General features: G+C 40.2%; 1 protein-coding gene across 2 annotated transcripts in view; it reads left to right on the top strand.

Moving 5' to 3' along the window:
• The first annotated feature begins 1,254 nt into the window (after nucleotides 1–1,254).
• The window catches only part of FZR1 (fizzy and cell division cycle 20 related 1), a 70,706-nt gene continuing 46,538 nt past the window's right edge, over nucleotides 1,255–25,422 (top strand). Inside the window, exons 1-2 of one of the 2 annotated variants that reach the window (XM_069086874.1) lie at nucleotides 1,255–1,469; nucleotides 3,476–3,543. The gene's annotated coding sequence lies outside the window, so the exon portion shown is untranslated. The remainder of the gene's footprint in view (nucleotides 1,470–3,475; nucleotides 3,544–25,422) is intronic. The other variant, XM_069086873.1, reaches the window with a different exon arrangement.

Below are 25,422 nucleotides of genomic sequence, written 5' to 3'. Positions count from 1 at the left end.
AGTAAGACCTATTATGAGGCTGTTGGTGAGTGGGTGTGAGTGCCGGAACTCAGAACTAGAAGACAAACCCAAGAGATGTGGTGCTGATAGAAATGACAGAATTTCACCAAGGATGACGCTGAGGTTTTTGAACCCAAGCAAACTGGTGGTGCACTCAAACAGAGAAGTTAGAAAGGAAAGGTTTAGACATAGGAGGAGACATCAATACATATTTTCTGATTGATAGGCAAAAATCTCTCCCAGCATTTGTTTTTGTGTTATTAACAACAGAATCTAGATAATGTGCATCTTCCAATGATTCTTATGTATGGTTTAGTGGCCCGGTTTCTATGTGAGTTTGAAACTACCTCATCTTAAGAGATGAGGAAAATGAGACAAAGAGAAGTGAATTCATGGGAAAAGCCCAAGGTCAACCCGAGAAAATGGCACAGCCAGAAGTCAGACGTAGATCTTGCCCATGGGTTCTTAACCTTGCTTGTATTCTTTGGCAGTCTAATGAAACCTATAGACCCCTTTCTCAAAAAAATTTTTAAATGGCTAAAATAAAATACAGAGGGTTATGGAGGAAACCAATTATACTTAAATTGTTATCTATACGTAGATTATTTTTCTTTAAAAAAAATGTACACGGACCCCAGGTTAAGAACCCTTTTGTGTCTAGTCTGACCCTTGTTTACACAGATGTAACTGAAGGGGGCCCAGAGGGGACGACTCGTCCCAGGTCTCAGAGCAAGGAAGGACAGGAGCAGGGTTGGAGCCCAGACCTCTTGGCCCTGAATCCAGGGTTCTTTCCGTCTGAGAGCTTGCTGTTCTCAGCCCTCAGCCATGCAGTCATGCAGGCAAAGTACGGTCCTAAGTGGAGCCCAGGCTCCCTCCCTGGACTAGCTTGAGCTACCACCCCCCCCCCGTTGCCCTTAGCAACGCGTGGCCTGCCGCTTCCTGTATTGATTCGAATCGTCGGGGACGTCATTCCCTCCCGAGATGCATTTCGCGCGCCGGCGCACCCAGACCCGCTGCGGGGCCCTCGGTGGAGGGGGTGGTGTTTAGGGAGGAATTGGGCGGGGAGGAGGAGGAGAAGGCGTGGTCAAGCGCGCGCCCATAGTGAGGGTGGCGCGAGACTCGGAGAACAGCACGAGCTTCTCGGGCCGGAGGAAGGGGGCCTCGGCGCGGCGCGGCTGGGCTCGGGAGCGCGCCTGCGCGGGAGCGCGGGGTGGGGGCCGGGCCGGGGCCGGGCGGGAGGGCGGGAGGGAGGGGGCCGGCGGCGGCGGCGGCGGAGGGGAGGCCGCGGAGGAGTGGCCGCCGCCATATTGAGGGATCGCTGAGGCCGGGAGCCTGACAGCGGCCGGGGCCTGGCTGTGCAGTGCGGCCGGCGGCACTGCTGCCCTGCCCTGCCCTCCTCCGTGAGGCCCGACAAACGAACGACACCCAGCGGCCGAGGGAGCGGTGCGGCTGGGCGCAGGCGGAGCCAGGTGAGACGGTCCGGGGTGGGATCGAGTCCGGGATGGGGACGCTCGGAGCCCCTGTCCTGTCAGCAGCGCCAGGTCACCTCCCAGCCAGGGGCCTGCTGACCCCTCCCACTTAGGCCTACTGCTCGCCAGCCCCCCACAGCTGCCGCTCCCCCGACTCTTTTAGTACCCCCTCCCCCAGACTCACATCTTTGCTGACCCTTGCCGGCCCCTCCCCCGCCGCCCCCCCCCACTCTCTTGCTGTTTCCCCACCACCAACTAGGGCCTAATGCCCTCATCCGTGTTCTCTGCTGACTCCCCAGACCCCTGTCCCATCTAAGACCTGCTGCCCCGCACCTGTGCCCTTTGCTGCCCCACTAGACTCAAGCGTCCTGCTACCCTCTGCTGTCTGTTAACTGCATCCCAAGAGTCAGCTCTGCCTCCCGTACTTTACTGGCCCCTGCCATCCTCATCTCTTAAACTCGCTTGTTTGCCCCTTTTCCTCTGTGCTCCCAAACCCGCCTTCTACCCTGGGCTCTCATCACTCCAAATCTACCACTATCCCCCCAGCCTTTCTCTGCCCTTCTCGAGTCACTTCTGCTTCCCCCAGCCCTCTCTGCCAGGGTCCATCTCTGCCACAGCCCTGCCTGCCTCTCCCCCTACTCTGCCTGACCCCATCACACCTAGGGTATTGACCTCCACACCCCCAGCCCAGCTCTGCTTCCCTCAGAACTTAAGCTGCTGCTCCAAAACCTAGTCCTGCCCCCGCCGATTTGTCTTGACCAGTCTCCTGAATCAAACCTCCGAGGCTCCATTCTGCCTTTGCTTCCTCCAGCCTTCATAGGCGTCCCTGTAGATTGAACCCTGTCCACCCCTGCTCTGACCCTTGTACCCCTCTAGTAGGAGCCCCCATCAAGTCTGCCTCTGCTGCTTCTAACTTTTATCTTTACCCCTAAACACCTCCTGGCCCTCAAAACTCACCTCTGCTCGCCCTCTCCCCACCACTCTCCAAAACCCCCACTTTCTTGTCATAGTCCTCCCTCTGTCCCTGAAGCCTTTTCTAATTCCCAGCCCTGTTTTTTTCTTTTGAACCCCTTTCTTTGAGACCATCTCCTTTTCCCACTCAGTCTTCCTTTTGATCTGTCCCCTGCTTAAATGGGAATTAGCTTCCCTCCTCCCCACCTCACCTGAGAGTTGAAGGATTAAGAATTCCTTCTGTGCCAAAGAATTTCAGGGTATACGGAGGGCAAGGGTCCAAGAACCATGCAGTCCCTTTTCTGGATTATTTATTAGGATAAAATGACTTTACTGACTTGTTGGCTAGGAGCAGCAACTGGTTCATTCTACTGAACTCGGGCATTAACCTCAGACCATCCCTTGGTGATCAGTGCTTCCCCAAGCGTATCCTTCCCTAGGGATTGGTTAAAACTTTTATCCTTTTAATGAGAGAGACTTACCCAAATAAAGGACACTGTGCCCCTAAATATTGCCTGTCTTTAGAGAGGCTTGAAATTATTGGAAAATATGAGTGTCTCCTTTGAGGATGGAAAGACAACCTGTGGGGAGGCAGTTTGTATATTGTTTGGAATCTGATAAGATTCCCCCTTTTCCATCTTCCTGTTAACCATGGATTTTATGAGAGTGAAGAGAGTATGGCAGGCAAGGGTCATTCGTGCATTCATCGCTTAGTTGCAGAATACATTGTGCCCTGACTTACTAGATCTTGCTATAGAAGTTTTCCTTTCTTTACCATAAGAACTTCAAAAACCTTTGAGAAACTGGAAGAGGGTAGAGGCAAAGCTGCTGAGCAGGTGCATGGCATTTTTGAGTGATTGCAGTGGGACTTAGGGTTTAGTTAAGAATATCAAATCCTGCTGGTACATTTTAAGGAGAAAGTTTTAATCTATCTTCCTATCTTTGAATAGCTTTTTTCCCAAGAAATTGTTTTTTCATGCAGCCACTTGATCACTTAACTATACATTGAAAAGTCTTGAGTGTTTCACATTTTGAGATGTTTGGGTTTTTTTTAGACTAAAGTGGGAAAGAAGAGGAGATTGTCAGGAAGCAAAAAATATGAAGTTGGCAAAAACAGAAAAATGTAAGAAGTGTTCTGCATTGATTTTTCTTTTAAAATGTATTTCCTTGCTTTCACATTTAAATTTTGGGGTAATCAATTGCTACATGTTATGGAAAAGAGAATTCTATAATAGGCTGGCTCTGAAGATTGACAATAATTTAGTTATGGAAGCCTTTGTATCTATATTTACATGTATGAATTACAATAAAAAGTCATTACCACTTTAAGAGGTACCTAGGGGATTGGTGAGGAAATCTCACATCTATATGGTATTCTATGTATAGGACTTTAAGTTAAAAATCATAGATCATTAGACCTGGAAAGGACCATATAGAGAGAGGTTCCTCCCTCCCTATTTTGTGGAGAAACTGAGGCCCAGATAGGGAAGGTGACTTAAATGTTCAAGGTCACAGAAATAATAAATGGCAGAGCCGAGATTCAAGTCAGCTTTTCACATTATTGCCCCCAAGAGTATCCTTCCCATTAAGTACCTTGACCTATTTGAGTTTTGTTTATAGACTTCACATTGTTATCTCTTAAAAGGAAGGAGTGGTCTGGACTGAAGTAGTATGTTCCATTTTCATTTGTATCTGTTGTCCCTGAATTTAGTCAGAATAAGTTGCAAATGAGGCTGAGAAACCATCGCAGGATAAACCCCTTTGTTTCTTTTTGTAGACTCCTACCAGCCTTGTCGAAATTTTTTCCTTCATCACTTCCTGCCTCTATTCCACATTCATCTGGGCTGCTATCCTTTGTTTTCACTGTTTCTTCTCATGCCTGGAATATATCCCATCCACCTTCAGTTATCTCTTGAAGCTCTACTCTTCTTCAAGGGCCAGCTCAGAGGACACCTCCTCTATGAAATCTTCCTTGGTCCTCTGCAGTCAAACATGTGATCTTTCTCCTAATGTGAACTTTAATAACAAGCATCTTCTTCTTGCTTCTGCACTTGAAAAAAATCAGTTTGGTATAATGAAAAGAACACTGAACTAGTGGTAAAAATCCTAGGTCTAGTTCTAGCTCTGCCACTAACTCACCATTAAGACCTGAGGAAGATGAGTTGGACTACAGGCTATCTTTGATCTCTTCTAACTCTATAATATTTATGACTTTTATTTTCTGTTTTGTTAATGTGTATGTATGCATGTGATATTTTCCTTGATATGAAACTGTTGTCATTTTTCTTCCCAGTTTATTTTCACAGTGGGGTCATCGCTCTAGAGTTGAAAGGATCCCCAGATCATCTAGTCCAATCCTCTCATTTTAAAGATAAGAAAATTGGAACCAGGGAGCCTATAACCCAGGGCCACAAATGAGGTGCTGAAGATTCAGAAGTGGGATTTGGGCCCAGGCCCTCTGGTTACAGAGAGCCATCGCTCTTCTACTGTACCATAATGCTTTCTAAGATCTGCTTAATATTTATTGTCTTTAAATACATTTGCTCACTAAAGAGGTCAGCAGTGATTCCAGCCACTCCCCTCCTGCTACATTTCCCCAGCATGTACAACACAGTGTACTTTTACCTTGACTACTAAAAATTTACATGTAAAAAATATGAATATGAAATTCTATGTAAATATGAAGAAATGACTTTTCCATTGCTGTTATTTAAATTCATATAGTTTTATAGTTGGGAGAGTTTTAGAAGTCATCCAATCTAATTCCTTTATTATAGAGGAGAAAACTGAGGCCCAGAGAATAGAATGTGATCTGCCCAAAGTAATACATTTAGTTAGTACTGCAACCTGGACTAGAAAGGGAACTTTACTATTTTTTATACTGTATTCTCTTTCAGTGAAGACTAGAATAATTTTTATGGACATTGAAATGAAGAATGTAGTATGTAAGTGGTACCCATGACAGAAGCAAATTAGATAACCTCTTTTAGGGTCTATTAACTTTCACCTTGCTTCTTGAAATAGGAAATCCATTCCTGTGAATGTTTTAGATAGCCTCCAAATCTCGCTGAAAATGAATTTCCACTTTGATTTTCACTTTAGTTCTCTTTCTCCAGCTTCACTGTAGTAGTGCTTTTTGCATCTCAAGTCTTAGAGCTTGGTCTGAAACAGAAATTTTTTGAAAAGCTGCAAGTGAAACTTCTTACTTTAGGTTCTTTTGAAGGCAATATTGTCTAGTGAGAAGAGCACTGGATTTGTTGTCAGAGTACCTGGTTTCCTTTCTGGCCTCTGCATAGTTTGACACTGAATAAGTCACAGGATCTCTTAGGTAAGAACTTTAGTTCTGTAAAATGAAGAGTTAGAATATAGATAACCTCAAAGATCTCTAGATCCCAGGTGTCTATGAGATAGTTTCTTTTAATTTTTTAATTCCCATTTGAGTCTCAACCTGCTTGTAAAGTTCTCTTCCTTATTAACTTTGATAAATAAGTGACTTCTATTCAAGGTTCTGTGCTTGGTTCTGGGGATGGAAAGATAAAATACAATTGCTCTTGAGGAGCATACATACAGTTAAAGAAGGGAAATAATACAAACTGACTTTAACAAATCTGACGGTATGTGCTATGGAGTTCATTCAAATTACTATGAGAAATTTAAGGAAGGAGGATCACTTCTGTATGAGGAGAATCAAAGAAGGCTTCATGGAGGAGATTTAGAACCCTGAGGTGTGGGCCTGTTTGATCTTGGAAGGGGGGAAGTGGGATCCCATTCTCAGTATGGAAGATGGCATGAGAATTGAGGATAAAGAGTGGTATGGAGGCAGATTATGGAAGACCTTGAATACCAGGCTGAAGTAGTTTGTATTTCTTTTTTTTTTTTTGGGGGGGGGGGGGGTAGACACCGAAAGTGACTAAAGGTTGAATTAGTGAAGAACCATCAAAGCAGTGCATTTGGCAATATTACGGTGTGGAAAATGAATTGAAGATAGGACGTATTAGCAGCAGGGAAACCAGTTTAGGAGACTTTTATGATAGTCCTAGAGAGACATGACTAGGGCCTAAACTAGGATAGCTAAAGTAGGAGTGAGGAGAACAAAGAGACTTTACAACTGATTGAATATTGTGGTTGAGGGGGGAGGGGACTAGTCAAAGAACAAAAAGGAATGAGCATTCATTAGGCACCTTCATTGTGCCAGGTACTGTGCTTAAGTTCTATACAAATATCTCATTTGGTTCTTAAAAGAACCCTACAAATTTGTCTTTGTGACCCCTTGGACTATAGCACACCAGGCCCTTCCGTTCCTCCACTATTTCCCGAAGTTGGTCCAAGCTTATGGTTGTTGTTTCCAGGACACTCCATCTCATCCTCTGCTGTCTTCTTTTACCTTCAGTCTTTCTCAACATCAGGGTCTTTTCCAGTGAGGCCTGCCCTCCTATAAGGTGGGTGCTATTATTATCCCCATTTTATATTTGAGGAAACCGAAGCAGGCAGATGAAGTAACAGGGTCACATAACCAGTAATTGTCTGAGGATAGATTTGAACTTAGGTCTTCATGACTCCAGGTCCAGTGTTCTATCCACTGCATTAGCTAACAGATGACTGAGCTTTCAAGCCTAGGTGATTGGGTGGTTAATGGTGTACTAAAATGTTCTAATTACCTACCTTTGCACTGAGCCAATTACTCTCTTCAAGAAGAAGGTACTCATCTGAATTTTGTATTTTCAGACCTTTTAAAAATCAATTCTTAAATTTAGGCAACTGGTTGGCAGAGTGGAAAGAGCACTTAGCCTGGAGTCAGGAAGACCCAAGTTCAGGTATGGCCTTGGCCACCTACTGGCTGTGTGGTCATGGCCAGTCATGTAACCTTTGTTTACCTCAGCTTCCTCATCTGTGAAAGGAGGATAACAATAAGCACCTGCCTCCCAGGGTTGTTTTGGAGACCGAAGGAGAAAAAATGCTTAGCGCAGTGCCTGGCATATAGTGCGGACTAGATAAATGTTTGCTATTGTTAAGTTGGAGTCTGGATAGTAACCTGCTATTCCTGACCAGAACAGTATGTAGGAAGTTTAGTAATCCTCTCACAGCAGATAGAACTAATTGAAACCTATGGACCATTTTAGAGAAACAAATCAAAATTCATTACAGAAATGCCAGAATGATTTTCACTTAATTTATATGTTTCTTAAAGACATTTCTCCCCAGGAAAGTGAAGATTGCTAAGTGTTATTATAATAGTAATTTTAATAATCCTGGTGCTCAGGGGGGTCATCTTGAAAGGAACATTCCCCTATGGCTGCATTTTCTCAAATGAAAATAATTAGCAAGAACAATATAAAGTTGGGTGACTTTAGGATGTTGCCTCTGGGGATACATGGCTTTGTCATTTTCTGAAAAGTGGTCAAGAGTTGTAATACATAAAATAATTCAAATATCAGGGGAGCAGTTACCAAATTGATGCTTGGTGTGTACAAAATGATACCAGTAAAATCACTGTTTAATGAGGAGTGCACCGGGATAAAGGTTCAAAAAATAATTTGCCAGTGTACCCACATCAGAGAAGCCTGTAAACTAGATTGTAAAATGCTTGAGTGCAGAGGTTGTCATTTAGCTTTCTTTCCAGCACTGAGAATAGGATCTTCCACATAGATACTTGATAAAGTAGAATTGAATTCAGTCCAACTTGGGGAAAATGGGGGACAACTACTGGTTTTTTTTTTTTTAATTTAGTCACTGACCAAAGCTGGGGGCTAAAAGAACATAGTTGCCTAGCACAGTGGTGGAGGTAGTGATTAGAAGGTAGGTAATAAAGAATCTTTTTTTTGACTGAATAAATGTACACATTTTGAATGTCAGAAAATTCTGCTTTTTCTGGTGTCAAGAGACTTTTGTAGACAAACATAGGCAACACTATAAAAAAAACAAACATTGATAATTTCTTTTGGTTTTGCATCACCTTCATTTCCTAATGTATCTATATCCTTCTCCCTTTCAGGCTGTCATCCTTGATGTAAATAATTTAAAAAAGAGAAAGAAATAGCTCAGCCAAACCAACCAACATATCAATTAAATCTTATTTTTATAGGCATTGTTCCATACCCCTTCTTTGGGCTAAACTTGGATAGTCTGTCAGCTAACCAGCATTTTTATGTGCTATGTACTGCACTAAGTGCATAGCATTCAATTTTAATTTTGTTATTCTTTTTCCTTTTAAATTGTTATGGTTGCTATGTGTATATTATTTTCCCGAGTTTTGCTTTACATCACTTTGCACTAGTTCATAGAAGTTTTTCCAACCTTCTGTGTATTCATCATACTCATTTCTTTATTAACACTGTATTAGTATTTCATTACATTCATGTACCACAAGTCATTTAACCATTCATCTATTGAATGGTTTCCAGTTCTTTGAGGGAATACGATTTTCTTTTCTTGTCTCTAACATACAGATGTATTTTCAGTGGCAGATCCAGGTCTATATCGCTAGCATAGTTAAGGAAGGTTAAAAATAAAATTAGAATCAGTATTTCATAGTGGATAGAGAGCAGGCCTTGGATTCAGGAAGATTTGTGTTCAGATTTTTCCTCTGACATACGCTTATTGTGTGACCATGAGCAATTCACTTGACCTCTGAGAATTTAAAGAAGTTCTGTCTGAGTTACAGAAAAATTGCCTAGCTTTATTGGTGGAAAGATTTTTCATTCTCAGGAGTACCTCACACCAATGAAATCATATATCTGTATCCTTCCACTCCCCCTTCCCCCCAATTAATGAAATCATAAGATGTCAGAAATAAAAGGGGCCTTTAGAAGTCCTCCAGTCTAAAATCTGATGTTACAGATGGGGAAACTGAGGCTTATTTCAGGTCTTATAGACTGTTCATGCCTGAATGTGGGGCTAAACACACCTTTTGGTCCACATTTTTTTTTCTACTACCCTTTTTATTGAAGACTATGCCTTTTTCTTAACATCTTTCCTAGCCCTACTTAGAATCATAAACTGAGAGTTGGATGAGACTTCAGAGGCCATCTGGTTCAAATACCACCTGAAGCAAATATCCCCTTCCTCCCATCTGGAAAATGAGGAGACTGGGTTAGATGTCTTCTGAGATTCCTTCCAGCTTCTAAATCTATTATCCTTGGCAAGTCATTCAGACCCTGCTTGAATGCCTCTAATGACAGAATCTTCTAGAAGCAGCCAATTCCATGGCTAGAACCCTCTGATTGTTAAGAAGCTCTACTTTGTATTGAATCCGTATCTACCTCTCTTTGGTATCTTGGTGTTGGCTCTAGTTCTTCTCCCTGGGGCAAATCCCTAATTTGAATTTTGACTTCAGGTTGGAAACCAGTGTTTAAGGTTAAAACAAATCTGCGTTCTGGTATAATTATCATTAATAATGATAATAATTTTTGACTTTTTTTGCCATGTGAATATGTATATTAGACATGACTCCAGATATTCCCTTAGCACTTTCCATTTATATTATCCATGTGGTACACAGCAACTAACATTACAAACTAATTACTTTTCATTTTTTTAATTTTTATTTTTTGGGGGGAGGGCAATTGGGGTTAAGTGACTCGCCCAAGGTCACATGGCTAGTTTTTGTGTTAAGTGTCTGAGATTTGAACTCAGGTTCTCCTGACTCCCCTGGTGCTCTTACTCACTGCGCCACCTAGCCACCCCACTAATTACTTTTTAAATGTCTGTGCCTTGTTTTCCATATTGGGCTCTAAATTTCTTGAGACCAAGAATATAAGGTTTTATAAAATTATAGAATTTTAAAATACCAGAAACTTTAAAAGGTTATCTGGTTTGATGCCATTTTATACCTCACTAATTGACTACACTATTCCACTTACTATAGCAGCCTTTCCAAATCTTTTTATCCTTCCTCAGAGACTTCTGTGGCTCTTCCTCCCTCCACCCTCTCAGCTAAGAACCTTCATATTTTACTGAAAAAATTTAAGCCATTTTTAGAGGGATCTGTTTTCTCTTTTCTCCCTTCCTGCTCTCATATCACTCAGATAACCATCTGTAACTATCTACTTCACTCATCTCAGAAGAAATGGCTATTTCCATGTAGGCCAAAGCCCTCTACATGCACAAGTATTTCATTCTATCTCATCTTCTACCATTCCTACTTTCTTATCTTCAGTCTCTTTCTGTTCTACTGGCTGATGCCCTTCTTTATCTAACAATCTCCCCCAGCCTTAAAAAACCTTCTTTTGATCTATCCATCCCTACTAGCAACCATCCGATAAAATTGTTCTCTTTTTGTATCTAAAATCCTTGAGAAAGCAATGATTGCTTCCACTTTCTATACTCTTGATAACTCTCTGAACTCTTTTGACCTCAATATTCAACTGAAATTCTTCTGTAAGTTAACAGTGATCTCATAATTACCAAATCTAATCATCTATGTTCCGTTTTCATCCATCTCAGCCTCTGCAGTCTTTGACACTGTTTCTATTTCATGAGGTTGTCCTTGAGTGAATTCACAGACTCAGACCATCTCCAACTCAAAGGCATTTATTGAGTGATAACCTTTCAGGAAGTGGGCTGAGTTCCAAGAAGGAACTGGCAGTTTAGTGAAAGCAAGACAGATTTTTTTTTTCCTATTAATTAACTTATTTTTAGTTTTCAGCATTCACTTCTACAAGACTTTGAGTTCCAGATTTTCTCCCCATCTCTCACCTCTCCCCACCCCAAGATGGCTTACATTCTGATTCCTGCTTCCCCCAATCTTATTTTCCCTCCCTTTTTCTTATACACTTAGATTTATCACCCTCCTTTTCTCTTATACATTTCCCTTCTATTTTCCCATTGGGCAAGATAGATTTCTATACTTTTTTGCATGTATGTCTTATTTCCCAGGTACATGTAAAAACAATTTTTAACATTTGTTTTTAAAACTTTTGAGTTCCACATCCTCTCCCTCCCTCCCTCCCCACTCACCCTCATTGAGAAGGCAAGCAATTTGATAATAGGTTATACATGTGTAGTCATGCAAAACACTTCCATAACAGTCGTGTTGTGAAAGACTGTATTTCCTTCCATCCTATCCCGCCCTCCATTTATTTTATTCTCTCCTTTCTCCTTTGACCCCACATAAGTAAGCAAGCTTAAAATATTTGCAGAATAAATACAAGATCAATTTTTAGAAGGAGAGACAGTGTTTGCTTCTGATTACTGGATCCTCCCATTTACCCTCCTTTCTCTATCATCCTCCCCCTCTTATCCCCTTCCCCCCCCCACTTTCCTGCAGAGTAAAATAGATTTTCATACCCAATTGAGTGTATATATTATTCCCTCCTTAAGCTAAATCCAATGAAAGTAAGGTTTCACTCATTCCCTCTCACCTTCCCACTCCTCCCCTCCATTGTAAAAACTTTTTTCTTGACTCTTTTATGTGAGATAATTTGCTCCATTCTACATCTCCCTATCTCCTCCCAGTACATTACTCTCTCACCCCTTAATTTTATTTTTTAGATATCATTCCTTTATATTCAACTCACATATTGAGAAAGGTCTCATGAGTTACAAATGTCTTTCCATGTAGTGATGTAAACAGTTCAATTTTAATAAGTCCCCTATGATTTCTCTTTCCTGTTTACCATTTCATGCTTCTCTTGATTCTTATATTTGAAAGTTAGGTTTCTGTTCTGCTCTGGTCTTTTCATCAAGAATGCTTGAAAGCCCTCTATTTCATTGAATATCCATTTTTTCCCCTGAAGTATTATACTGAGTTTTGCTGGGTAGGTGATTCTTGGTTTTAATCCTAGTTCCTTTGACCTCTGGAATATCATATTCCAAACCCTCCAATCCCTTAAAAGACAGATTTTTATAGGACAAAAGATGCAATTACATAACAATATATGAATATTAAAAAGTCAGAAGGAGTTTGTCAAGGGATTAGGTAATAGGGTAGGGGTCCCAGCCTCGGTGGAACTGCTCATTCGATTATCCACAATGCATACAGAAAAACCCTTGGGGGGGAGGGGAGGCACAGGTCTGTATGCAAATGATATCATAATAAACCTCTCTACATCATAATTTTACCTAAAGGACAGCTTTTGCTATTACTGCATGGGTGCATATTTAGAGAAAGTCCATTCTATTGCTTTGGGGTCCACATCTTGCTCAGGCATCCTGTCTTGGTGGTGCTTTCTGGTTGGCTGACTGTTCTGATTCTTTCTGAGATTAGATGGATGTGGTTGTGGTTGAGTGAATGGGCACAACATGTGCTGTTTCTGTGAGAAATGTGAGAATTAGGTCTGAGGACAGTGGCTAGCTAAAGGCAATGGCTAGGATTCCATTACATGGACATACCTGCTTTTCTAGTGAGGCATATATGAGGAAGTTAGGGTATTGTGCTGTGGTGTGGTTAAAGCCTGAGTATGGTCAAATCAGGACATGCCTGTTGTTGAGTGAGGCTCATAAGGAAGGAAGTTAGAATGTTGGGCCTGGGGGCAGATGTATTCGGATTCCATTAATACTGTCTATCACCATCTTCTCATTGATCATTCTCTTCTCTGTAGACTTTCATGTTAACTGTGGATGTCCTGTTAGGCTCTGTCCTGGGCCTTCTTTCCCCATGGATTCAGTTATCATCTTTATGCTGATGATTCTCAATTTATTATATATATTATATAATATATAATCAAATATATGATTATATGATCAAATATAAAATCCTTTGTTCATCTTTCAAAGCCCTTCATGACCTGTCCTTTCCCCTATACCTTGTTTGTCAGTTCCTCCCTAGATATATTGTAGTTAAGTGATACTGGCTTCCTTTCCTGCTCCTCAAACAAAATTCTTGATCTCCTTACTTAGTGCATTTTTGCTTATTCCTGGATTTCTTTTCTTCTCTATAACCTGGCTTGAAGTCATTGCTAAAATCCCACCTTGTACAAGAAAGCTCTTCCTGATCTTTCTCAGTGCTCATGAAAACTCAATTATTTCCAACTTACATTGTATATATCTTGTTTGTACATAGTTATTTGTACCTTATCTCCCCCACTGTAATGTGGCCTCGTCAAGAGCAGGGACTGTGTTTTGCCTTTGTTTCCCCAGAGCTTAGCACAGTACTTATCACATAGTACACATGTGTTGTTAATATACTAATGTAATTATACTGGAGACTACCCAGAATACTTATCTTTGTAAAACTTCATTGTAGCTTCAATGCTGAGATAAATTTTATCCCAAGTGAATTATATTTTTATAAAGACTATAGATAAATTAGCCAAGGACCTACTGCTGGTATACACCATCTCAGCAAGGAGTAGTTTTCACCTTTGGAGCTAAGCAGAGTTATTCTAATTGTGGAAGTGCAGAAAGATCTGGTACAATCTCAGAGATTCAAAATTAATAAGAATGGTTAATTCATAATGCTCACCAACTTAGATTTTTAATATATACGTGCTCATTTATATATTAATTTATATAATAAACTTTAACATCTCTTCAAAAAGAATGGATACTTATAGCCCTGACAAGCCCTACTGAGTACCATTTTAAAGGGCAGGAGAAACCTGGTGACAGTCTACACATTACTTGTTTAAGAAGAATACCAGGGTGGCTAGATGGTATAGTGAATAGAACACCAGCTCTGGAGTCAGGAGGAACTGAGTTCAAATTCGGCCTCGACACTTAACACTTACTAGCTGTGTGATGGGCAAGTCACCTAACCCCAATTGCCCTGCCTTCCCCCCTTCAAAAAGCAAAAAAAAAAAGAAGAAGAATACGAATACCAGTAAACTGGGAAATAGTTGAATCATTGAACTTAGGGCCAAAAGTGATGTTAGAAATATCTTCTAGGATTCTTAACCTTGGGGTTAATGAATTTGTTTTTTTTTTAATATTTTGATAATTGTATTTTAGTATGGTGGTTTACTTTGTAATCCTATGTATTTTATTATTTTTTAAAAATTCTGAAAAGTTGTCCACAGGCTTCATTCACTAGCCAATCCAAGGGGTCTGTGACACAGAAAGTTTGGTTACAAATGCCTCATCTAGTCCAGTTTACTCATTTGACAAATGAGGAAGTTGAAGTCCAGGAAAGTGAAGTCATTTGCTCAAGGTTTAGAACCTGTTCAGATCTTGTAAACATACAGGATTTGAATTTAGTTGCTGTGACTCCCAATCCAACTCTTTTCCCCCATATAATACACACTATTTTAATGTGAAAGAGTTCCTTATTTCACAGCTTGCTCATCATGTCTCTTGAGGCAGTTAATAGTTAAAACACTTTTGCTGTCTTAGTACATAATTTCTTATACAGTGGGATTAAAACATCACAGAATCTAGTTATGTGAAGTCCTTGAAAACCAAGGCATTGCAGTAGAAATAGGAGAACTAGATCAAGAAATTAGGAAACCTAAGCTCACATTCTAGTTCTGCTACTAATCAACCTCAGCAAAGTTTCTTCTTTTCTATGGGCCTTTATATTTTGTGTGCATCCTAGATTATAAGGCTTAATAGAGTTGGAAGGTTTGTAAAGACTATATATTTCCAGATCCCTCATTTTATATTCAAGGAAATTAATCTCTTAGATCCCTTCCAGCTCAGTCCTCCTTTGATTCCATAAAATCTCAGGACTTTCAGAACAAGATCCTTTCTCAAGACAAAGCAGCATAGTAGAGTGTAAATAACATTCTGGGAGACAAGAACTTGGTTCTAGCTCAGCTCAAACATTGCTAGCCGTTATCCTTTCTGGGCCTTAATTCCCTCCTTTATGAAATGAGTGTTGTATTAGAAGATCTCCTTCTTGTACTAAAAGGCTAACAAGACTCCTGAACTTTAGGTACCCATAAATAACATATAATTCATAAATTATCTAAAGAAATAAAAAAAAATAGTAGAAAAGAGAAGGTTGGTTGTTTTTGGATGGAGGAATAGAGTAATTGGTAGGTTTGGGTTATCCATATCTGCATATCCTAGAACTCAAAACAAGTTAGGGGTTTCTTTGAGCAAGGAGAGGGAGGCATTTGCATTCTTTTAGATTGGAAGGCCAGAATCTGGACAGGGCATGCTAGCATGTTTTCTTTTCTTCACTTTAAGTGTTTTGTATGTAGAGGAATCAAACTTAACTTCTGGGCATCTGTAGTTGATCATTTATTCAACCTCTTGAGGTAGAGAGGTTGTTAAAGGTTACCAAGTTTGCAGGTAGAGCATTTTTAAACAAACATTAAACACTGGTTCATCTCACATTGTCCCTTCTTTTTCTGCCTCTACACACTCATGTTAACCTCATCAACTCCAAAGAGTTAGTCTATCTTCTCCATGCAAGTAACTTCCAGATCTGTGTACCTCCCCTGTACTGTCTCCGGAGCTCCGGTCCCATATCTCCAAATGTTTTTTTTTTAATATTTCCAACTGGATATGCCAAAGACATCTCTAAATCAACATGTCAAAAACCCCCAAAAGAACTCATCATCTTTCTCCCCAGACCCCTACTTCTCTTTCCAACTTCCCTGTTTCTGTTGACCAACACCCAGGTTCACAACCTCAGAGTCATCCTTAGTTCTTCTTTCTCCATCTACAAACAAGCCTTAGTGATTCTAGCTCCATGGCATTTCTTCCATTTCTATTTATTCTCTTTATTCACAGTCACAAACCTGGTTTTGGCCATTAGGCACTTCTTGTTCCTTAACTGGGGTTTCTTTCTCCAAGATTCTCTTATCTTCTTCATGGAAGTGCTGAAATGATATTCCTAAAGCACAAGTCTGATGATTTCATCCCCCTTCTCAAAAACCTTCACTGGCTCCCTGTATTGCCTCCAGAGTAAAATACAGATCCCTCTGTTTCTCTTTTAAAATTCTTCACAATCTGGCTCCAACCTACATTTCCTGATTTATTGCACATTTTTTTCCTTTCATGCACTTTAAGGTCCAGCCAAATTGGCCTTCTTTCTGTACCTTACATATGGCATTACTTTTCCTTTCTCCATGCCTTTGTACAAGCTGCTTCCCATATGTGGAATGTATTCCCTCCGTACCTTACCTTTACCCTTAAGGTGCTAAGTAAAGACATTCATTCAGAAAAAAGCAGAGCTGCCTTGTCCTCTACTGCAGAGGTCCCCAAATGGTGGGTTGTGACCTAACACATGGTTGAAAACCATTCCCCTTCCCCTCAAGATTGTGTTACTACTGTCCCCATCCCTAGCAGAGTTGCCCTTTAATATTTCTGTCAGAAAAGAATTAGAATATAAATGCATATTATATAGTTCTTTAAGGTTCACAGAATGCTATTCCTCTTGCATCAGTGGCAACCACAGGCACAGACAAGGTTAAAACTGGATACAAAAGGATACTGGGACTAGAAACATATCTCTCAATGCTTCTGCCTCTTTTCAAGGTCTTTAAAAATTATTTCCAGCTCCAGCCCAGGATGCTTCTATAGCAACTAAGTGCTTTTTCCCCCCCCATCAGCTTCCTTGAACTTAATGTACTGAATGGTAATTATTACCACATCAGCACAATATTCGTGAATCCCCTTGGCTTTCTTGCCATTTGCCAAAGGACCTTATCCTGAAATGAAGGAACTGAAGTTCTGGTTGTACTCAGCTGTTTCATTGATTGACAAGAAGTGTGAATTTAGACCTAGGGAGCTCTCTTCTATTTCCTTTCCTAACTGGACTGTTTTACAAAGACTGTGTATGTTTTTCAGTTGCATTCTAGAGAGGTGCTAGTTCTGTGCATGGAGCCTGACTAGGACTGATGAGTGGGAGTTAGAAGCAGATTTCAGCACAATATAAGGAACAATTTAGAGCTGGAAGGGAGGTTTTCTAGTCCAGCAGTTCTCAAACTTTTTGGTCTCAGGACCTCTTTACTCTCTTAAAAATTATCATGGACAGGTAGCACAGTGAGTAAGAGCACCAGCTCCAGTGTCGGGATGACCTGGGGATCGAATCCGGGCTCAGACACTCAGCACCACACCCAGAAATAACTGGCCGTGTAACCTTGAGCAAGTTACTTAACCCCAATTGCTTAAATAATAAAAAAAAAAAATTATGGACCTCAAAGACTTTGTTTATATGGATTTTATATATATATATATATATTTGCCATATTTGAAATGAAAATGTCTTAATATAAACCATTTTGACTTGAGAACCCCCTGAAACACTGGGCCATACTTTGAGAACTGCTAATTTAGCCCATCATTTTACAGATGATGAAAATGAAACCTTGCCAGGTTTCTTGCCAGTAACTAACGAGGAGTTGAACTAGAATTTTGAACTGAGGCCTTCTGAGTTAAGATCCTCATATTTTTTTAACCCAGTTAAAGCTCTTCTATGATGAAATGGGCTTCTTCACTTAGTCAGCAAACATGTTTTTAAGCGTCTTCTGGGTGCCAGGCTCTGGGGTACAAAGATAGAAGTTAGACAGTCTGTGCCCTCCAGGAGCTTAACATTCTGTCAAGGGAAGAATGAGATGTGATACTGTTTTTTTGTGGGAACACACTAGTAGTTGAGGGGATCAGGAATGGCTTCGTGTAGAAGATGGGTGACTAAGCTCACCCTTGAAGGAAATTAGGGATTCTAAGAGGCAGATATGAGGAGATAGAGCCTGCAGAGCATGGGGTCAGGCAATATACAGACACTGAGAACAGGAGGTGGTGTAATGTGTATGAGAAGCAATGGGAAGACTGGTGTGCCTAGTCTTTATTGTGGGGGAAATGCCTTATGTATGATAAGGGTCTCTTCACTAAAGACTAAATGGCTGCTTGTACTAGTGATAGCTTTTATCATGGACTGAATAAAATCTAAACTACTTAGTCTGTCATTTTAGGATCCTCAGCAACTTCACTACTGCTTGCCTTTTCAGACTTTTCTCATTACTTCCCTGTTTTTGTACTCACTGTGCTCCAGTTAAAGGAAACTCTGTTCTTGTTACATACCTAGTTGGTTACTATTTTTGTGCCTTTAGTCACACTATTTCTTTATGCCCAGCATGGTCTCTCCCTTCTTTTCTTCCTGCATTTTCATTTTTAAAAGTCTTAACCTAGGTTACTTCAAGACTCAGCTTTCCATTTCTACCTCCAGCTGCCTCCTAACGTCTCAGGCAGAAAATTTTTTTTTTCCCTCTCTCTGAACTTGAAGAGTTACTTTGTACTTTTCTCACGGCTAATTATTGACTGGTACAGTCTGTTTGTGTATGAATTGTGAAACAACCACCACTGCCACCATCTCCTCCCTTCTGTCCCCTAGACTGTAAGTTCTATGAAGGCAGAGACCACATTTTAGTTATTTTTTGCATTGTACCTTCCTCCCTGTGGGAAGCAGCTATTATTGTAGTGGAAAAGAATGATCCCAACTATTACAGTTACTCAACCCCAGGTTTCATAACATCATATAATTTTTTCCACTATACCATGCTGCCTTAAAAAGACAAAGTAAACAAAAAATCCTAATGGATTTGATTTGAGAGGTGTTTGTGAATCCTTCATTGACTGTACCAGCCTTTGAGCTTTCTCTCCTGATAGAGCCTCAGTTTTTACTCATCTGTAAAATGAGGATGGTAATACTTGAACTATGACCTTCACACCAACTAGTCTAACCTGTTCATTTTACAGATATGGAAATAGTCCTAGAAAGCTTTGGTCCTAGTTACACAGTTACTTGGCAGGACTGAGATTTAAACCCTCCAGGTCCGATGACACCAAATTCAGCATTTTTACTACTGCACCATGCTGCCTTAAAAAAAGAAAAACAAAACACTAGAATCATGTCTATGGAACCTCAAAAACAGTACCCCCTCTTAACCTCTCTGTCACTCACATGTTCCTTGTCCTTATCTGGTATAAAAATGCTGTACTTTGTGACAACCTGGACTGTTGAATTGAACTGCTACTACTATTTAGTTTTTTGTGCTGCTGTTATTTAGTTTATTTTGTTGCCAAAATCTAGAGTTGTTTAAACTTTGGGGGGGGGGGGGGAGAAGCATGTTCCAAAGTCAAGTAACTAATTTTTTTTTTCTTTTACTAACCCATAGAGTAATGTGATCTTTGGTTAAATCTAACTTAAGAATTTACTAGGGGGAAAAATGTCTTCAGATTGTGAAAACTGAGAAATGGGACATACTTGAAAGAGCTTATTTTTCGTTTTAATCCAGCAAGTACTTAAGTGCCATATTCCTCCCTTCATTGATACAGATGTACATTCTTTCCATACCTTCTCTAAGATCATGCCATTCCATGATCTGCAGCCATATGGCATTACCAGGAAAATATTGGTGCTTAAGAGATGAACGTCTGTTCTAGTAAGTAGTTTGTGATGATTATGCAATTTTCCAAATGCAGTTCAGCCTATTCGCATCTTATTCAGTTCTAAACTCAGCTCACTCTCCATTTGCTAGGTCCAGGGAAGGATTATAATACAGGTTTTAGGATAGAGTTGCTACCCTCATTGAGTTCACAATTTAGTTGGAGGTGGGCAAAGAGAGGAGAGGTATAGGCAAACAAAGAATTTGGGGGGTCTGAGGACTGAATTGTTCCTTTAGCTTCATATTCCAAGTCATCTACAATCTGGTTTCATTGGTAGCTCCCTGTTGTCTTTATGATAAAATGAACTCCTCTGCTTAAAGCCCTTTACAATTTAACTATAACTACAACCTCTCTCTCCAGATTCATTTCATCTGTGTTCTGGGCAAAGTGGATAACTTGCTATTCTTCCACATGACATTCTATCTCTTGCCTCCATGCCTTTGCACAGACTGTCCCACATGCCTGGAATTCTCTTCTTTCTCACCCCTCCCCTTAGAATCCCTGACTCTATACAAGATTTAGCTCAAATGCTGCCTCCTACAAACCTTCCCTGATGCCCCTAATTGTGCTGCCTTTCCTTCAAACTATTTTTTATTTGCTTATCTTTCTACTGTGTCATTGTTTTTTCCTTCAGCAGTAGTAAGTTCCTTGAGGGCAGGACTGCTTTCATCTTTGCCTTTGTTTCCCCAGAATCTAGCTGGTACTAGGGACTTAACAAATGTTTAGTGAATTAAATCTCATATTTCTCCTCATGATACATTTCGGCCAAACTGAACTGTTCTCTTTCTATGCTTTTGTGTCCTTGTAACTTTGCTCCCTTTCCCTAGAACAGGGGTGGGAAACCTTCAGCCTTGAAGACCACATGTGGCCTTATAGGTCCTTGGGTGCAACCTCTTGACTGAGTCCAAGTTTTACAGAACTGATCCTTTTATTAAAAGAATTTGTTCTGTGAAGTTAATTCACTTATCTTGTATTGTATTTCCTTACCAAATTGTGAGCTTCATGAGGTCAGGAACTATGTCTTTTAATCTTTGCACCTTCTCTTATGAATATAAATGAAAAAAGGATTTACATGCTATATACTAGGAATACAAAAAGAAATGGCAAGACAATTTCTGCTCTAAAGGAGCTCATATATGAATAGAGGAGACAACATAAGAGTTCAGTTGCAGGGCAAATGGAAAGGTCCAGAAGTCCTAAAGTGCAGCCATTGGTGGTGCTAGGATGTAAAATGGCAAAACCCAACGTTTGGGGTTTTAGGTTATATAAGTAGGTTAGTTGACAGTGCAGATCATAAGGGCTAGAAGACCTCAGGAGGCAGTGGTAAGGCCTGGTGGTTTTCCACATCACTCCCCTAGTTTAATGTTAGCCCACAGTTACCATGTGTAATAAATGCTTATTTGAATTGACTTTAAATATCCATTTGAAGGGGCGGCCAGGTGGCGCAGTGAGTAAAAGTGGTGGTCCCAGCGTCGGGAGACCTGGGATCAGTTCCGGCCTCAGATACTTAACACCCACACAAAATTAACTGTCCTGGTAACCTTGAGCAAGTTACTTAACCCCAATTGCTTAGGGGTAGCCAGGTGGCGCAGTGAGTAAGAGCGCCAGCCCCAGCATCAGGAGACCTGGGATCGGTTCTGGCCTCAGATACTTAGCACCCACACAAAAATAATTGGCCGTGTAACCTTGAGCAAATTACTTAACCCCAATTGCTTTAAAAATAAATAAAATATCTATTTGAGGAGGAGTTGGGGTATGTTAGAGAAAGTAGTGTGTGGTATTCCTATTAGTCCTTAGAGTAGAAGATCATCTTGCCTGAGACAAAGCATTCACTCAGTTTCTAATGATTCTTTCAAATAGTTCACTTAGCATTTGTTAAGAGCCTACCATGTCCCATGTAATGGGGATACCAAGAAAGAAAAAAAAATAGCCCCTGTACTCAGGCAGCGCGGTCTAATGGGAGAGACAACATGCAAACAACCATCTCCACGCAACATATAGCTAGAATCAAATGGGAGTAGTCTTAGAGGGAAGGCACTAAGATTGAGACCTCAGAAAGGCTTCTTGTAGAAAGTAGGTAGGTTTCCTAATACAAAGAAAAAGTATGGAATTTCATTGTCAGATTTTATGTGAATGTAAGCCTAATGATTTGCAAACATCGCTTTTCTAACCAGTAGTCCTGTGTTACATAGAGAAAAAAAATTTAAAGGAAAACATTTTGTACTGCTGAGCCCATGCTAAGTACACTGGCCCTGATCTTTTGGATAGACACTTATCTCTGTAAACCACGTTGTAAAATTCATAAAGGCAAGGAGTAAAGAATGAGCATAGCATATGGTGAATCAACCTGACTGGAGCAAAAAACATTGTATGTTAGATAATATAGGAGATAAGGTTTGAAAGATAGGTATATGGGGTGGCTAAGTGGTACGGTGAATAGAGCACCGGCTCTGGAGTCAGGAGGACCTGAGTTCAAATCCGGCCTCAGACACTTAACACAAAAAACTAGCTGTGTGACCTTGGGCAAGTCACTTAACCCCAATTGCCCTCCAAAAAGAAAAAAAAAAGGTATACACTACTCTGTGGAAGGTATTGAAAACCAAACCAAGGAATTTGGTCTTAATCCAGTGAGGCATTGTGGTTCAGTGGAAAGAATTCTGTATTGAGAATCAGGAGATCTGGGTTCAGGTACTAGTTCTGCCGCAAATTGTGTTACCTTGGACAAGTCATTTAACCATTCTGAGCCTTGTAAAATGAAAGGATTGAACTAGATGGTTTCTAAAGAACTAAAATGTTCTCTTCCTACTCTATGAACAAGTGAGATAGAAGACTCTTGATAATTCACAATTCTATAATATTTTATATATTTATGTATCATATATACTATATATATTATATATTTAATATAATAATTTAAAATTAACTATAATAATTTAAAATTTTTTTCACAAGATCCTGGAGGAGTATTATTATACTGGTATATAGAAAAGAAAATTGAGGTTCAGTGAAGTTATTTGCCTAAGGTTACATAGCTGATAAGTGGCAAACAGAACTGCAGCCCTGATCTCCTGATTTTAAAGTTCAACATTTTTTGCCACATTAAGGCAATAATGGATATGTCCATATTCTATACTGGAGTGTTCCACCAGTGCACCTTAATGGGTGGTCTGGAACATAGACTACAGAGCCCCGCCCTAACCTTTTCTGTTAAGTTCTAAATTCTAATAGTGCTTTTTAATTTAGGACTCCCAAGTAAATCTCTTACAGATGCGTTGTAGTTCATCCTTTGGCCTACAAGGAGGATTATTAAACTGGAAAGGTCCTTAGAGGTAATATAACCCAACTTCCTTCTTTTATAGAATAAATGTTTAAGGCCTTTAGAGCTTAAATGACTTATCTAAGGTCATATAGCTTTTCAGGTATCATGAGTATGAGTAGAAGTCAAGTTGCCTAAGTCCCGGGCTAAAAAATCTTTCACTTAAACAAAACTGCCTCCAGAAAGGTAGGTATGAAGAGTAACATGTCTAGCACCTTTAAATATAGTATCTTTTTAAGAAACTCAGATGTTTATTTTTACTATATTTATTGTAACAGTACACCTTTGTTGTTGAATAGGGAGATATGAGGAGGTCCAGGGTACAGAAGAAGGGACCAAGGCCCAGAGGCACTGCAGTATGTCTAGCAATGGGTTTTGAAACTCTTTATAAATTTATATTAGTTGTTTCACTTGATTCTCACTCTAGTGTTATATAATGTCAGTAGTGCCAGTATATATTCATTTTTAACTAAGATTTTGAGTTCCTTGATGTCATAATAGATTAAGAGGCAAAACTGGTACTTGAATTCTGGTTTTTCTGACTTTAAATTCAAAGTTTTTCCAACCCAGGGCTTGCTTCTTTGCTTGTCAAGACATGATTCTCCCATCATTGTCAGCCATTAGGGAGATGAAAGTACATTAGTGTTTTGGGGGATTATTGTCTTTCCTTTGTTTAATTACATTCCTGTCTTAATTTCTAGCACAATCCTTTGGAGGACATAGTTGTAATAAAATTAGAAGGCCAGGCATGTAGGTGAGAGGTATTCCAGAAGAGCATATTTTTTCATCTTTGGCCTTAAATCCTTGATTGCTACCTATAGTTTTAGGGTTATCCCTACAACAGAATTCTCTTTTCTTAGGTCAAGTTTTGCACAAAAGAAAGTGAACACAAGTGTTTTTCATGTGCATAAAGCAAAATGGTTCAGTGAAGTGGGTCAGAAACATATAGTACTCTTTGCTTCTTGGCAGCACAGTAATCATATTTGGCAGATAGTAAGGAACCTGAATTTGAACTCAAGTCCTTAGACTCCAAATTTATTGTTCTTTCTACTATGTTATGTGATAACAGGACCTATTTGTTGAGCACTTTATGGGCTATAGAGTGCCATCCTCACATCCTTTTAAGGGAAATAGTATGATTACTATTTCCATTTTACAGATGAAGAATCTGAGCTAGAAGTGTAGTAAGTTACCTATTCTTGGCCAAATAGCCAAGTGGCATAACAAGTAGCTCTTAAAGCTAGGTTTTATGACTCCAAGTCCAATAACCTTTCCATTACATTGCTTAAGCAAGTGCTAATGGAAATGTTAGTATAATAAAAGACTGTCTAAACCCTGGCTGATGTCCTACCTAATTAGTTTAAGCAGTATTCTCTGTGACCCAGTCTGGGTAATACAAAAGTATTTGTAAGGGCAGCTAGGTGGTGCAGTGAATAGAGCACTGGCCCTGGAGTCAGGAGGACCTGAGTTCAAATCCGGCCTCAGACACTTGACACAATTACTAGCCATGTGACTTTGGGCAAGTCACTTAACCCCAGTTGCCCTCCAAAAAAAAAAGTATTAGTAGTCTCCTAGCATTTTCTATAATGACATTTATCTAATAGCCTGAACCTCTACCCCCTAACCTGAGTTGTTCTACCTCAGTCCTCTTTAAGCCTAAATCATCTGTTTCCCAAATCACAGCTATTCTATTTCAGTTCTCCTCAATCCTAAATCCCACCTCTACCCCACTCCCAAACCAGAGAGAGCCATTCTGGCATTGTCTCCTTCCTCTAAACTACTCAATTTTGCAGGGAAACTTTCTTGCCTTTATTCTCCTTCCCCTTAAGCCCTTATGCTCCTATAGCAGTTTATAAGCATTAGAAGAGTGCCTAAGTAAATTGGGAGGAGTACTCTTAGAAAATGCAATTTTGAAGTAAGTTTATCTCCATTGTTTTCTCCTAGATCAGGGATGGGGAACTTGAAGCCACATGTGGCCCTTTAGGTCCTCAGTGCAGCCCTTTGGCTGAATCCAAACTTCACAGAACATATCTCCTTCATAAAAGTTTTTGTTTCGTAAAACTTAAGAGTGGAGGCTACAGGTTCCCTACCACTGTACCTAGATCCACTGAAATGCTAAAAAGAGGAGCAGTAAGCTTATATTTAACAAATGGGGCTCACAGAAGCCCCTTGAAGGATTTGTAGAAGGAAGACATTTGAGAGCCATGGTTTTCTTCAAGCTTTTACACTCAGTCTGATAAGATGAAAAATAGTATGAATGTGCAGCTTTGGGTTAAAAGAGGAAAGAAAGGATGTTTCAAGAAACCTAAAAACACCCTCAGATGATCTAGGTAGGGGAATGGCTCAAATTTTACTTATTAGTGGAAACTGATGGTCAGATTTCCAAGACTGATTTGTGAGAGAGAGAGAGAGAGA

This window comes from Petaurus breviceps, unplaced genomic scaffold (genome assembly GCF_028583685.1).
Source record: "Petaurus breviceps papuanus isolate PSGF00001 unplaced genomic scaffold, PetGlider_PUasm1.0 180, whole genome shotgun sequence".
NCBI lineage: Eukaryota > Metazoa > Chordata > Mammalia > Diprotodontia > Petauridae > Petaurus > Petaurus breviceps.
This window is presented reverse-complemented; position numbering and strand designations above follow the sequence as displayed.